Source organism: Balaenoptera acutorostrata, chromosome 8 (assembly GCF_949987535.1).
Source record: "Balaenoptera acutorostrata chromosome 8, mBalAcu1.1, whole genome shotgun sequence".
NCBI lineage: Eukaryota > Metazoa > Chordata > Mammalia > Artiodactyla > Balaenopteridae > Balaenoptera > Balaenoptera acutorostrata.
Window position 1 is genome coordinate 6,343,735 of NC_080071.1, and position 12,049 is coordinate 6,355,783.

General features: G+C 37.1%; 1 protein-coding gene across 2 annotated transcripts in view; it reads left to right on the forward strand.

Annotated features, from left to right (window-relative positions):
• Positions 1–1,797: 1,797 nt before the first annotated feature.
• The window catches only part of ARHGAP15 (Rho GTPase activating protein 15), a 610,484-nt gene continuing 600,232 nt past the window's right edge, over positions 1,798–12,049 (forward strand). For both annotated transcript variants that reach the window (XM_057551505.1, XM_007183022.2), the window contains exon 1: positions 1,798–1,926. The gene's annotated coding sequence lies outside the window, so the exon portion shown is untranslated. The remainder of the gene's footprint in view (positions 1,927–12,049) is intronic.

Below are 12,049 nucleotides of genomic sequence, written 5' to 3' on the forward strand. Positions count from 1 at the left end.
GGCTCCTCACCCCCTCCCCTGACCTTGGAATGTATGTTCTGCCCACCATTCCCACAGCGGGAGCCATTTTCAAGGACACAGCCTTGAGGGAGCAATGTGTTATTGAGATGGTCTGGACCGTGTGCATGACTGAACCCAGTTAAGTCCTCTATCTAAACTTAAGATTCTGGTGGGCAGGTGCAAAGAACTACTTGTCTTGCGGCTACCCAAGACAACCTTTGTAGGTAAGTTCCTTTGCTTATTAAACGTGCCACCTACCAATCTGGAGTGGTCTGCCTCTTTCTTTGGTCTCTTCTTGCCCTCATCATATGGGGGCCAGTTTCAGATTTCACCGGGGAAGCTGCCGACTGTACCAACCAACAGTTTTATTCTGGGAGATGGATATTTTTTATATGTATGTTCCATTGTATAGATAAATAACCTAAATTTCAGAGAACTTAAGCGACTTGGCCAAGGTTAAATAAACAGTAGTGTCAGAACTGAAGCCTGAAATCTGGTCTCCTCACTTTCATTATCATGTCCTTTCTATTTTCTCTTCAATGTTAAGGAGGAACATTGAGTACAAACCTTCAGGGCTCTAAAAACTTAAAAAGGTGTATGCTGGAATGACAACTGACAATGAGTTCTAGGGTGAATCTGAAATATGATTTTAAAAAGAAGAGTCCTAGAGAAATTAGATTAATTTGCAGAGACATGCCATGCATATCTTGGGCCATATACACCACATATATTTTTAAAGATTTTCTTTATGTGTGCCAAACATTCCACACCACTGAGAACTATTACACAGATTTCTAGTCTGATGAGTTTGTATGACAAGAGATTGTGATTTAACTTTCTCACATATTTGGAAGGGAAGATTTTCCTTTTGTGAATATCCTGCAAGTCTCACAAAACCAGCCAAGCTTGCACGCCCAGGAGCTCACCTCTTGGAGCCCATGGCTCAGTAGAGAGGCACACCCTACGGCTATTTTGAGTCCCCACTCCACCCCAAACCTGTCTTGGACGGGTTGAAGTTTGACATAGAAGGGCACAGAGCAGCATGCCAAAATTGACACCCCTTGGAGCCTTTATTTTATTTTTCTTCTTAAGTCAGGCCACACAAAGAATCATTCAGCCACAGCAAAAGCTCTTCAGCACATATCAGAACTACTTAGGCAACTGCAAGAGAGGACACACCAGTGTGAGAACCACCTACAGCAAATGTCACAGTATGTGCTGGATGAGCACCTTCCATTCCCCCAGGTGGCAGCAGGGCCCTGGGCTGTGTTCTCTGAAGTTCTAATGCAAGCTGTCCGAAGCGTCATGAACTTAGTAATGGAGCACCTCTTTGTGGGGCCCTCTGTGAGTTAGAAGCACCAGCTCTGTTAATGGAGATGGTCTCTTGGCTTCCCAAGCCAATAAGCAGAGCCTCCTGACGGCACATGGACATGCTCTAGCTGACTGAAGAGAGCAGGCTTTAGGCTTAAAGCCCTTGCTAGAAGGCAGAGAAAGAGGAAGTGTCCCCAGTGCTTAGCAGGCTGCCCCTCTCCCTGCTAAATTTTTAACCATACATTTTTCCCCATTAAATCAGAATTGATGAAACCTTTACAAATGTGCAGTGTCTGAAAATTGAAAATCACACTGAAAAACAACAATCTCGTTGACTATAGAAGGCAATTTTTTCAAATCGAGTAATGATGTGTTGTGTGTGGTTAACCGTATCTACGCAGGAAGTGGTTTTATTTAAAAGTTTTTGTGCTCACTCCACACACCACCCCACCCCCCCACCTTTTTTTTCCTCCAGTACTGAAATTAAGCAGCATCCAACCTAGGCCTACTTTTACGACATGTGACTTGACTTTACTGTTTTCCGTTTTTGCTAAAAGAGTCATTAACAGTTAGAAGTTGATGGCAGTTCCAATAACAAGTCAGCACTGAGGAAAGGTAAGTGAGTTCATATTGAACGTGCAATTTAAACTTGACAATATTTGGCAGAGTATTCTATGCTTCAGTGGGAATGTATAAACTTTTCCTACAAAATTGTGATGTTTTCATTTGTGATTGAAACATCAGTTTGTTTCCTTTGGTGTAGAGAAGAATATTGTTTTTAAATTTGCAACAGTTAAATTCTAAAGTATTTTAAAAGATCTTATACTAAGATTTTATATGAAAATATTAAAAACAGAATAAGGTATAGCTTTAGTTCGAAAGAGCTTTTAAAAATTACTACGAGAGAAAATTGGGACTTTGTATCTTTAACTGACTGCTTTGTAAAAATATGCACTCTTCATGATCCAGATACTAAAGAGAAAAAGGCACTTTGAAACAATTAGAAATAACATCTGAATTGCACGCAGTGTGAAAGATACCCACTGTAAAGTGCTGTAGTAAAGTTAGCATTAGAAATCCTTGAAAAGGTGTAGTTTATTAAATTTACAGCTTATTAAAGAGCTATTAAAAAGCAGGAAATTTTCAAAATGCCAAAGAAATTTCTCTATCATGACACTTGATTTTTTTCCTAAATTTTATTTAAGATATAGTGTGAAATGAGGGCAAGTTTCTATTTCATAAGCAAAACTGTACGTTTAAAGGAGAAGTCACAGATGACTTCACAGGGGGTTAGTTCTGGGAAAAGAGGCAAATTACAAATATACTTCTGTTATTTAGGTAATTATATAATTTTCCTTCTTTGAGATTTCCAAAACAATAACCTCAGAAATTAAAAGGATTTGTTAATCATTAACTGATAAGAACTTTTCTTTTATAGTGACTTCTTGCTTTTATAGAATGTCTTTGTGTACTGTAACATATGTACAAAAAATATAAAAGTATTGCTCATCTCAGAGACAAATACCTAAAATAAATCTGACTGTAGATTTCTGAAGGAATTTTAATAAAAGCTCCAGATACGATCCACCCTTCCGTAATATTATTTTTATTGTGCTGTTGGATGGGGGACATGAGGGCCCCACAACACCTATTTTTTTGTATTATTAAAAAATGGTTACAGGGTTGATAAGTGGCAACAATTTTCTTTTCTTTTATTGTCTTCTATTGAAACACTCATATAAATGTTGTTTGATGTGGTCAATTTGGTAGGAAATTATTAGTTATACTAGTACACTCCATTTTAAGACCTCTTCAATTGTCAATACTGAAGTTAGCTACTTGTTGACTATTAAAATGATCATGAAAAAACAGAGATTAGGACTTGATGTTCAATACATTTTTTATTGTTAGAGTGTATGAGAACCCTGGTAATATGTATTTGCTTTGATATTCTGATTAGCTTTTCAATTTGCTGCATTTTCTCACAATGGAAAGCATTATTTAAATCTGTCTTCAATACTGTGGTTCTGAACCTCTGCATCTATAGAAGCTTAATAATTCAGATAGTTTTGGTTGATATGTTATTACTTTATTTCATTTTATTATAAAAGAGCATCACATGAATAAACATATGTAGTACTTACATATTAGCAAGAATGAATATCCACATAAGCCTTTGATACTGAAAAAAGTCCACTACAGTTTTTTAAATAATTTAATAGCTTTACAAGCCAAATCTTTGTAAAATGATTGTTTCTTGCAGAAACTGTTAAATTAAAAGACAAATATTTTATGGAGTATGTATAAAATTAAGAATTAATTAAACATACTTAATATGGATTTATAAAGAGAAATAAGTAGAGATGATATTCATGTAACCTAAGATGCTCTCAGAATTGTTTGTAAAAACTACTAATGCATTATCTCTGGGATGTACAGACCAAATCTTAAGAGGGTAAATTACAAATGAGTTATTATATGTAGGTTACTATAATATATCTTTATGCATTTTAAGCGAATAAGAAACAAATTTTGATGAAATAAAAACAATGCAGAGAATCTCATTTGATAAGTCATTTAAAAAAAAATATGCTTTTCCACTTGGGGCCAGGATTCAGCAAATTTCAGAAAGGAGACATCTCCCCCCCTTGATATTCCTTCTCTTGTCCTTTTTAAGTGTTCTGTCCCAGAGTGGCCTACTCTGTCCCTGACTTAAGGTCTGCCAGCCTTGGTCCTAGAGAAATACACCCTACACTTTTCCTTCCATCACACTCCCATTGTTCTTAAAATGTACTCATCCTATTTTCCAGAAGTTAGGGCATCTGATAAAAATAATTCATGCTCACAAGAGAAGGCTCCAGAGCTCTGTTTCTTGTAACCTGTAATTCAGGCCTCCCCTCCCCCTCCCAGTAGAATTTTAATAAATTCTCTCAGCAGACAGGATCCAAGGGAACGGCTAACTGTTGAGGACCTCAGTCTCAAGTGAGGAGACTGATGCCATTACAAACAGTTTGGGGAAAATATTTTGGGGGAGAAAGAGTGTTTTGTTAACCATTCATCCTGTCTATGGCATTTAAACAAAATTTCTGAGTATGTTTTATGTGAAGGGTCCATCACAGAGATGTGTCCATTTCTCTAAGATATTCCTTAAGAAATATACATCTTTCTTGTAGTAGATGAAAATTAACTGCACTACATCTTCAGACTATTTTGGTATTCCCATACACTTAGAAACTATCTAACATAATCAAAAGTTTTACATATGTATTTAAAAAATCATTTAATATCCTGAATTTAGCACTTTGGGTACCATATATTTTGTACTGCAAGATAAATGTTATATAACTAAACTATAAAATGCACTTATAAGTATTCTAAATTTTAGCTTACAGTAGACAAAACTCCTTTGCTTGCAAATGATAGAAAATAAGCTAAAGTTAGCCTAGGCAATAGAGATAGGCACTGATTTGTATAACTGAAAATACAAGGAAAGAAAAGTCAGGCTGCATCCAGCAGCTCACACAGATTTACCAAGATCATTTTCTTCATCCCTTAGCTCTTTTTTTTCACTCTGCTATAAACAGTCTCTGGCAGAAGCTCACACTGAGTTGACGAGAAGGCTTCAGGTTTACCTCTGACCCTTTCAGCAAACTTTGTACAAAAGAACGCCTTTCCCCCATCACCACAGCAAAGGTACCTCAGATTGAGATCCGATTGGACTGAAGTGGGTCACGTGACCATACTGAGCCAATCACTGCCTCTGAGACACAGACACCCTGCGTGACCAGGCCTAAGGTCACTGGCCCACTCTTGCATTGATGAGCCACCAGCCCCTGCAACACCTGGACTCTCTGCTGAAAAGAGGGGTCCCTACACTGAGGAACTCAAATTCTTCCCCCAGAAGAAGAGCGACTTTATCTCTTAGAGGTAAAAGCCATAGAAAACTACCACACGGCCACATCGGGTCACATTTAAAACCATTACTTAAATTTTCCAACCTCTGTATCAGACAGAAAGACAGCGTCAGTTTAAGCGTAGGTCTGAATGAAGCAAGTGTTTCAATTAAACTGAATTTTAAAGTATTTTTCAACAGCTATTCCATGTACAAACCCCTGCCCCACAATACTTGTCTTCTAAAAGCTTATAATCCAGTAAAAGTACTAGATTAATAATTATAATGCCAACAACTTTTTATCAAGTACCATAAAAAGATATAAGAAATATTCTATTAGGATTCAGAATTTCACCGAACATTTTTGTCTTCCTGTTATTTGGCGGGCAATAAACTAGAGAATTTTGCAGGTGTTATATCATTTATCATATCCAGTCAGAGAAATCTGGACAGTTTCGGGAGAAATATTTGTACGGTAGTTCCCCCTTCTCCAGGGTTTAGCTTTCTGCGGTTTCAGTTACCCGCAGTCAACCACCGTCCGAAAATGTTGAAGGGAAAATTCCAGAAATAATCCATGAGTTTTAAATGACTCACCTTTCTGAGGTAGTGTGAGGAAGTCTCGCGGCCCTGCTCCGGGCCGGCATCTTCGCGAGGCCACCATTTCCCCCGTGAGGCACTGAGCTGCCCTCCTGCTTATCAGATCGAAGCTCTCGCGAGTTTGAGGTATCGCGGTGCTGGTGTTTGCGTCCCCCTTAATTCGCTTAATAGTGGCTCCAACGCGCGAGTAGTGCTTCCGGTCAATCGGACCCGCCAACGCACAGCCTTGCAGTGCTTCCTCTAAGCGATAGGGCGCCAGACAAAAAATTTGTAGGCCGAGGTTGCTCACATCTACTGTACGGACGAACCTGAATTTTCTATCCGTGAAATTGTGAAGAAGGAAGAATAAATCTCTGTTCGTTTTGTTGTTGCACCTCGAACTGCAAAAGTTACGGCCGCAGTGTGTGTGGTAAGTGCTTAATTAAGATGAAAAAGGCATTGAATTTGTACAATAAGATATCGTGTGTGTGTGTGAGAGAGACCACATTTACATAACTTTTATTACGGTATATTGTTATAATTGTTCTATTTAATTATTAGTTGTTGTTAATCTTTTACTGTGCCTAATTTATAAATTAAACTTCCCCATAGGTATGTATGTATAGGGAAAAAGTCTATATAGGAGTCGGTGCTATCTGCGGTTTCAGTATCCATCGTGGCTCTTGGAATGTGTCCGCGTAGATAAGGCGTGGGGGGTGGGCTACTGTGATAGTATCCAGAGAAAGCTAGGACTGGGGAGATGAGAAACATTCCAAGAGACAGGAAGGGAATGTGTCAGGGGACAAAAACATGGAGTATCAGAGAATTTCCCAGGCGGAGTGAGTTGTCTCCTGTTGTTAGCTGCAAGTATACTAGCAGGAGGTCGGGGCAAACGGTTTGAGATTCTAATAGGGTGAACCTGCTGTAAGTACCAACAGGGTTGTTGAGCAGGGGAAATGGAGCTGGATGGCCACGTTCTGCATCTGGGTGGGCTATCTAGCATCAGGATTTATTTACTTCTTGTATATACGTCACTGTTGGTGACATACTCCTTAGGGTGGTTTGGAGAAATGGTGGTCGTCTGTGAAGGGAGGTATTCCTTTAAGACAAGTCACTGGCGCACCTCCCCAGGTGCCTCGAGGTTCTTATATAGGCTGTGGTTATAATGATTTTTTTTCATATTGTGGAGCTTTGTTGTGTTGTTTTTTTTTTTTTTTTTTTTAATTTTTTTTTTTTTTTATAGCTTACTTTATTTATTTATTTATTTATTTTTGGCTGTGTTGGGTCTTCAGTTCTTGCGAGGGCTTTCTCTAGTTACGGCAAGCGGGGGCCACTCTTCATCGCGGTGCATGGACCGCTCTTCATCGCGGTGCGCGGGCCTCTCACTATCGCGGCCCCTCCCGTTGCGGGGCACAGGCTCCAGACGCGCAGGCTCAGTAGTTGTGGCTCACGGGCCCAGCTGCTCCGTGGCATGTGGGATCTTCCCAGACCAGGGCTCGAACCCGTGTCCCCTGCATTAGCAGGCAGATTCTCAACCACTGCGCCACCAGGGAAGCCCTGTTGTGTTGTTTTTAATTTGAGAATAAGTGATACAGTGAAATGGTTTGAAAACAAACAAAACCTAAATATAAATATTTTAGTGAAAGTCTTTCTAACATTCCTATTTCTATATACCTCTGTTTACTCCCACCTTAACCCAACAGGCAACCACTTTTCATAGTTTTTTTTTTAAATCCTTCATAGTTTCTTTATGCAAAAGCATGTATGTATATACACACATGTGTGTGTATATATTTCTTTATTATATTAAAGGGAGTTCACTATATACACCTCTCCACTTTTTTTTTTCTTTCAGTAATATCTTAGAGATATTTTAATTATAAAAATAAGAAACTGTCTAATTCTCTCTCTCTCTCTCTCTCTCTTTGTTTATAGTTGTACAGTATTCCACTGTGTGGATATATCATACTTAATCTAACCAGTCTAAAAGAGTCATGGGTGTTTTCAATTTTTTGCTAATACAAAGAATGTTTTAATATAATTGTATACATTTGAAAATATATCTATGGAATGAAATCCCAGAAATTTCATTTATTAAAACTATTTATAAGCCAAGAGATAAAATAATTTTGATAGTTATTGCCAAACTATCCTTCATGTTAGTTGTAACTTTTTGAATTTCCATCAGCACTTAATGAGAGGGCTGGTGGAAGCTCCATAGCTTTTCTAACAGATTGTGTTACCAAACATTTCAGGTTTTGCCAGTCTGTAGAAAAATGTATCCTGACATAGTTTTATGTAATATTTCTGTTATTATGATTGAGGTTGAGCTTGTTTTTAAAAGATTAAAGGTCTATTTGTTTTTCCTGATAACAGAATGTATCCTTTCTCAACTGCATAATTAAGGACCAAAAGCGTTAGTTAAGTTCAAGCCTAGAATGAGATGTTAAAGGAAATAAGGAATCGGGGCTAGCATATGTAAAATACTCTTTTTATAAAGCTTGAAATAAGCAGTAGCTAAAAAAGGATGAAACATGAGCACTGAAGTGAAGGAAAAGAGAAAAGGAATGAAAATAAAGAAAAAAAAAAGAAAATATATCCGGACACCCAACAAGGTCTCAGAGGATACTAGGACAGATGGGTGTAATCACTAGCTCAAGTAGATAAATTAACCTGAAACAGAAGGAAGAGCCTTTTAATGAGTGTGCATGTAGATGAACTGGATACAGATGAGATGAAGTGAGGAGAGGAAGGTGAGGGAATACTTGCTTCATGGATTCTATCTTCTTTGAAATGGTAGGAAAGTCCATTTGATGAGAGGGAGTATTTAGAGGATGCCAAAGAATAGGCAGACTATCTTATTTTAAAAATTGGCCTCGTCAAAAACATACAATACAACTGTGAATTTTAAAGTTGATTTTTCTCTTTCAATGGGCATCAGCCCTATTCAATTCCATAAATTCCATATTTATTATTCCATAAATAATTTTGAGCTCCAACTAAGTACACTGTGTTATGCTAAGAATTATTGGGGATACAGAGATTCAGTGTGCTAACTAGCCAGTGAAACCATCTTAGGTAGCTTAGTGCACAAATACAAGAATTTAAATATAAATTTATAAGTATAAATGCAAGGCCTTAGAAATATTAGAGAACATGCTATGTCAGTCCCAATGGTTTCATTTTACCAAATCCAATGGCTATTTATGCGTTTTCATATTATCCATATCTGAGTTGCATTTGGTGCAAGTGAACATTCCTTCTCTCTTGAAACTCTGTCTTCACTAAACTTCTATGATATTTCATTCTCCCAGTTTTTCTCCAAACTATTTGGATGCTCCTTCTCTGTCTCTTTGCTAACTCTTCCTCATTATCCAACCCTCTAAACGTTAAAATGTTCTGTACTTCAAATTTCTACCTTTCTGCCCCTAGCTATCGTCTTCTTAGTTTATTCCTAGGTGATATTATTTAGTGCCAGGATTTTAAATACTATCTATATTCTTTTTTTTTTTTTTTTAATTTTTCATTTATTTTTGGCTGTGTTGGGTCTTCGTTGCTGCGCACGGGCTTTCTGTAGTTGCGGTGAGCGGAGGCTACTCTTCGTTGCGGCGCGCGGGCTTCTCATTGTGGTGGCTTCTCTTGTTGCGGAGCACGGGCTCTAGGCGTGCGGGCTTCAGTAGCTGTGGCTCACGGGCTCTAGAGCGCAGGCTCAGTAATTGTGGAGGATGGGCTTAGTTGCTCCGCAGCATGTGGGATCTTCCCGGACCAGGGATCAAACCCGTGTCCCCTGCATTGGCAGGCAGATTCTTAACCACTATCTATATTCTATTTAGACCTCAAGACCAAAACGTTTAGTTTTTTAACACTAAAACTGTAAATGCAGTCGCCTACCTATCATCTCCAGTTGAATGTTTCAAGAGACATCAAAATGAGTATGTTCAAAACTAAGCTCTTATTTACTCCCCACTTACCCAACCTGCTTCTCTCCTATTTTCATTTATCTCATTTAATGGCACCATCATTCATCTCTCTGTTCAAGATAATAAATTAAGAATTACCCCCAATTCCACTCTTTCTCTCATACTCCCTACCCCAAACCACATCCAATTAATCAGCTATAAGCAGAGCCTGCAAAATTGACTTACCTCCCATAATCCCGTTTACTTTTCTCAATGATGGCTCTTGAAAAGTTATATCTTTTTTTTTTCATGCTAATGGCTCTTTTTATTTTTTGTTTCTTGGTATAATGAATTTTCCTCAAAACACCTGCTAAATGAATACACTACAATATGTGACATTTAGATGACATAACAATTTTAGATAAACCACGCTTACTAATTCACTTTCTAGTTTCAAGTTAGAGAAGAATCATACAAAATATATGGAACAGTGTTGATTTGAACATTTTTGAATGAACTCAAGAAGGTTGAAGAAGTAGCAACTTGTAGAACATCCAGTCAGGTTTGTTGGCCCTAAAATTGTTTTTTTTTTTTTTTTTTTTTTTGCTGTAATTTATCATTAAGTGTGCTCTGACAGCGAGAAAACTGTAAGTTTCATAAACATTGAAAATATTGGTGAAGTAAAAGATAAAGAAAAAAAGGAAATTTAATAAATATACTTTTTATATTTTATGTAAGTTTTTTTCAAATTGTTACTACTTACATAAACCCATTTTTAAAATCTATTCATGCATTTTTATATTTATAAATGTTGATTGGGTATCTTGAGCTTTTATTTAACTGATTTTCTCTTAGCAGGAATGAATTAGACATTAAGCAAGGGGTAAATGTGTATCAAAATATCCCAAATTTAATCACTTCTTACCACCTCTACCGCTGTTACTGCAGAGTCCTCTGACTCATCTCCCTGATTCTAATTTTTACATGATAGTCATTCTCCAAAGAGTAGCCAGAGTGACTTTCTTAAGACTTAAATCATACAATTCTCCAACTAAAACATTCCAAATGATTTTCTATTACTCTTTAAATTAATTCAGTCTTTTTCCATGATTTGTCAGGCCCTCTATCTAATTACTCTGCTTTTGTTTGCTTAAATAGCATTTTGGATATGAGGAATCATTATTACATTGTTTAGTGGCTATCTTTACCCTCAACTGAATGGTCCATGAGAGTACTGACCTTGTTTGCCTTTTTACTACTGAATTCCTAGAACCTAGAACAGTGGTAGGCATATAATAAACACTCAATAAATATTTGATTAGTGAAAGAACAAATAATATAAAAGCTGACTGTGGGCTGTAGAGTCAGGGAAGGCTTTCTGGAGATTTGTGACTTCTCTTGGGTCTAAAAAATAAGATAAGTTTAGGGGAAGAGAAGGTAGAAACGTATTTCAAACAAATGATGCTTTATGGGTTCATTTTGAGCAACCTGGCAGTGATGAAAAGTTGGATTGGAATGCTGGATCCATTATATACTGTGGCACTTTTTTGAAACTCAAAACAAATAACCCTCCATCTGAAAACATATTGCGTAAACTGATAGAGAACACCAGCTACTTCTAAGCATTTAAATTTTAAGCTGTTTTTCTAAAACCAGGGTATTAAAATTGAATAGTTTTGTTTACTTTAGATTCATTTCCTAAACACTTAGAGAACTTTTTGTTTTAGTCTCTGCTGATGTAATGACAAGCTTAGAGTCAAAACGAGATTTCTTTTTAAAATAGCTAGGAAAGGTAGAATGCTCAGGAAGTTAAGTGCTGAGTCGGGGGAAATTTTTTTTTTTTAATTTATCTTTTCACTTCAGTTAATTTCATATTAGAATTTTAAGGGATAGAAACTGAGCAATGAAGCCCATATTCATCTTATTAGGGAAATCAAGTAATCTTAGCCTCTATTTATACCTTGATGGTTCTCTTAAAGGAAGTGGAATGTAGGAGGAAAAATGAGTGTTGATTACCCCAGTGGTGTCTCCAACACTGTGGTAGGTACCATGGTGTTACCCCAAACAAACAATATCCCCTTCTTCTCTAGATGCTTACAGTAACATGAGACATTCATTAATATAAATTATTAGAGTGGCATTGTTAATAATAATCATCAGAGATATGATTTATTCAATGTGTATTATGTATCAGGTGTTTTGCATACCTAATAGTATTTGAATCCCACAAAAATCATGTAAGAGAGTTAGTATCTCCATTTTAAAGATAAGGAAGCTTAGGTTAAGTGGGTAAGTGCCCAAATTTATAATGCTGTTTGGTAGGTGGGTTATGATTTGTAGGCAGATCTGGGTAATGCAAAATCTGTGTTAT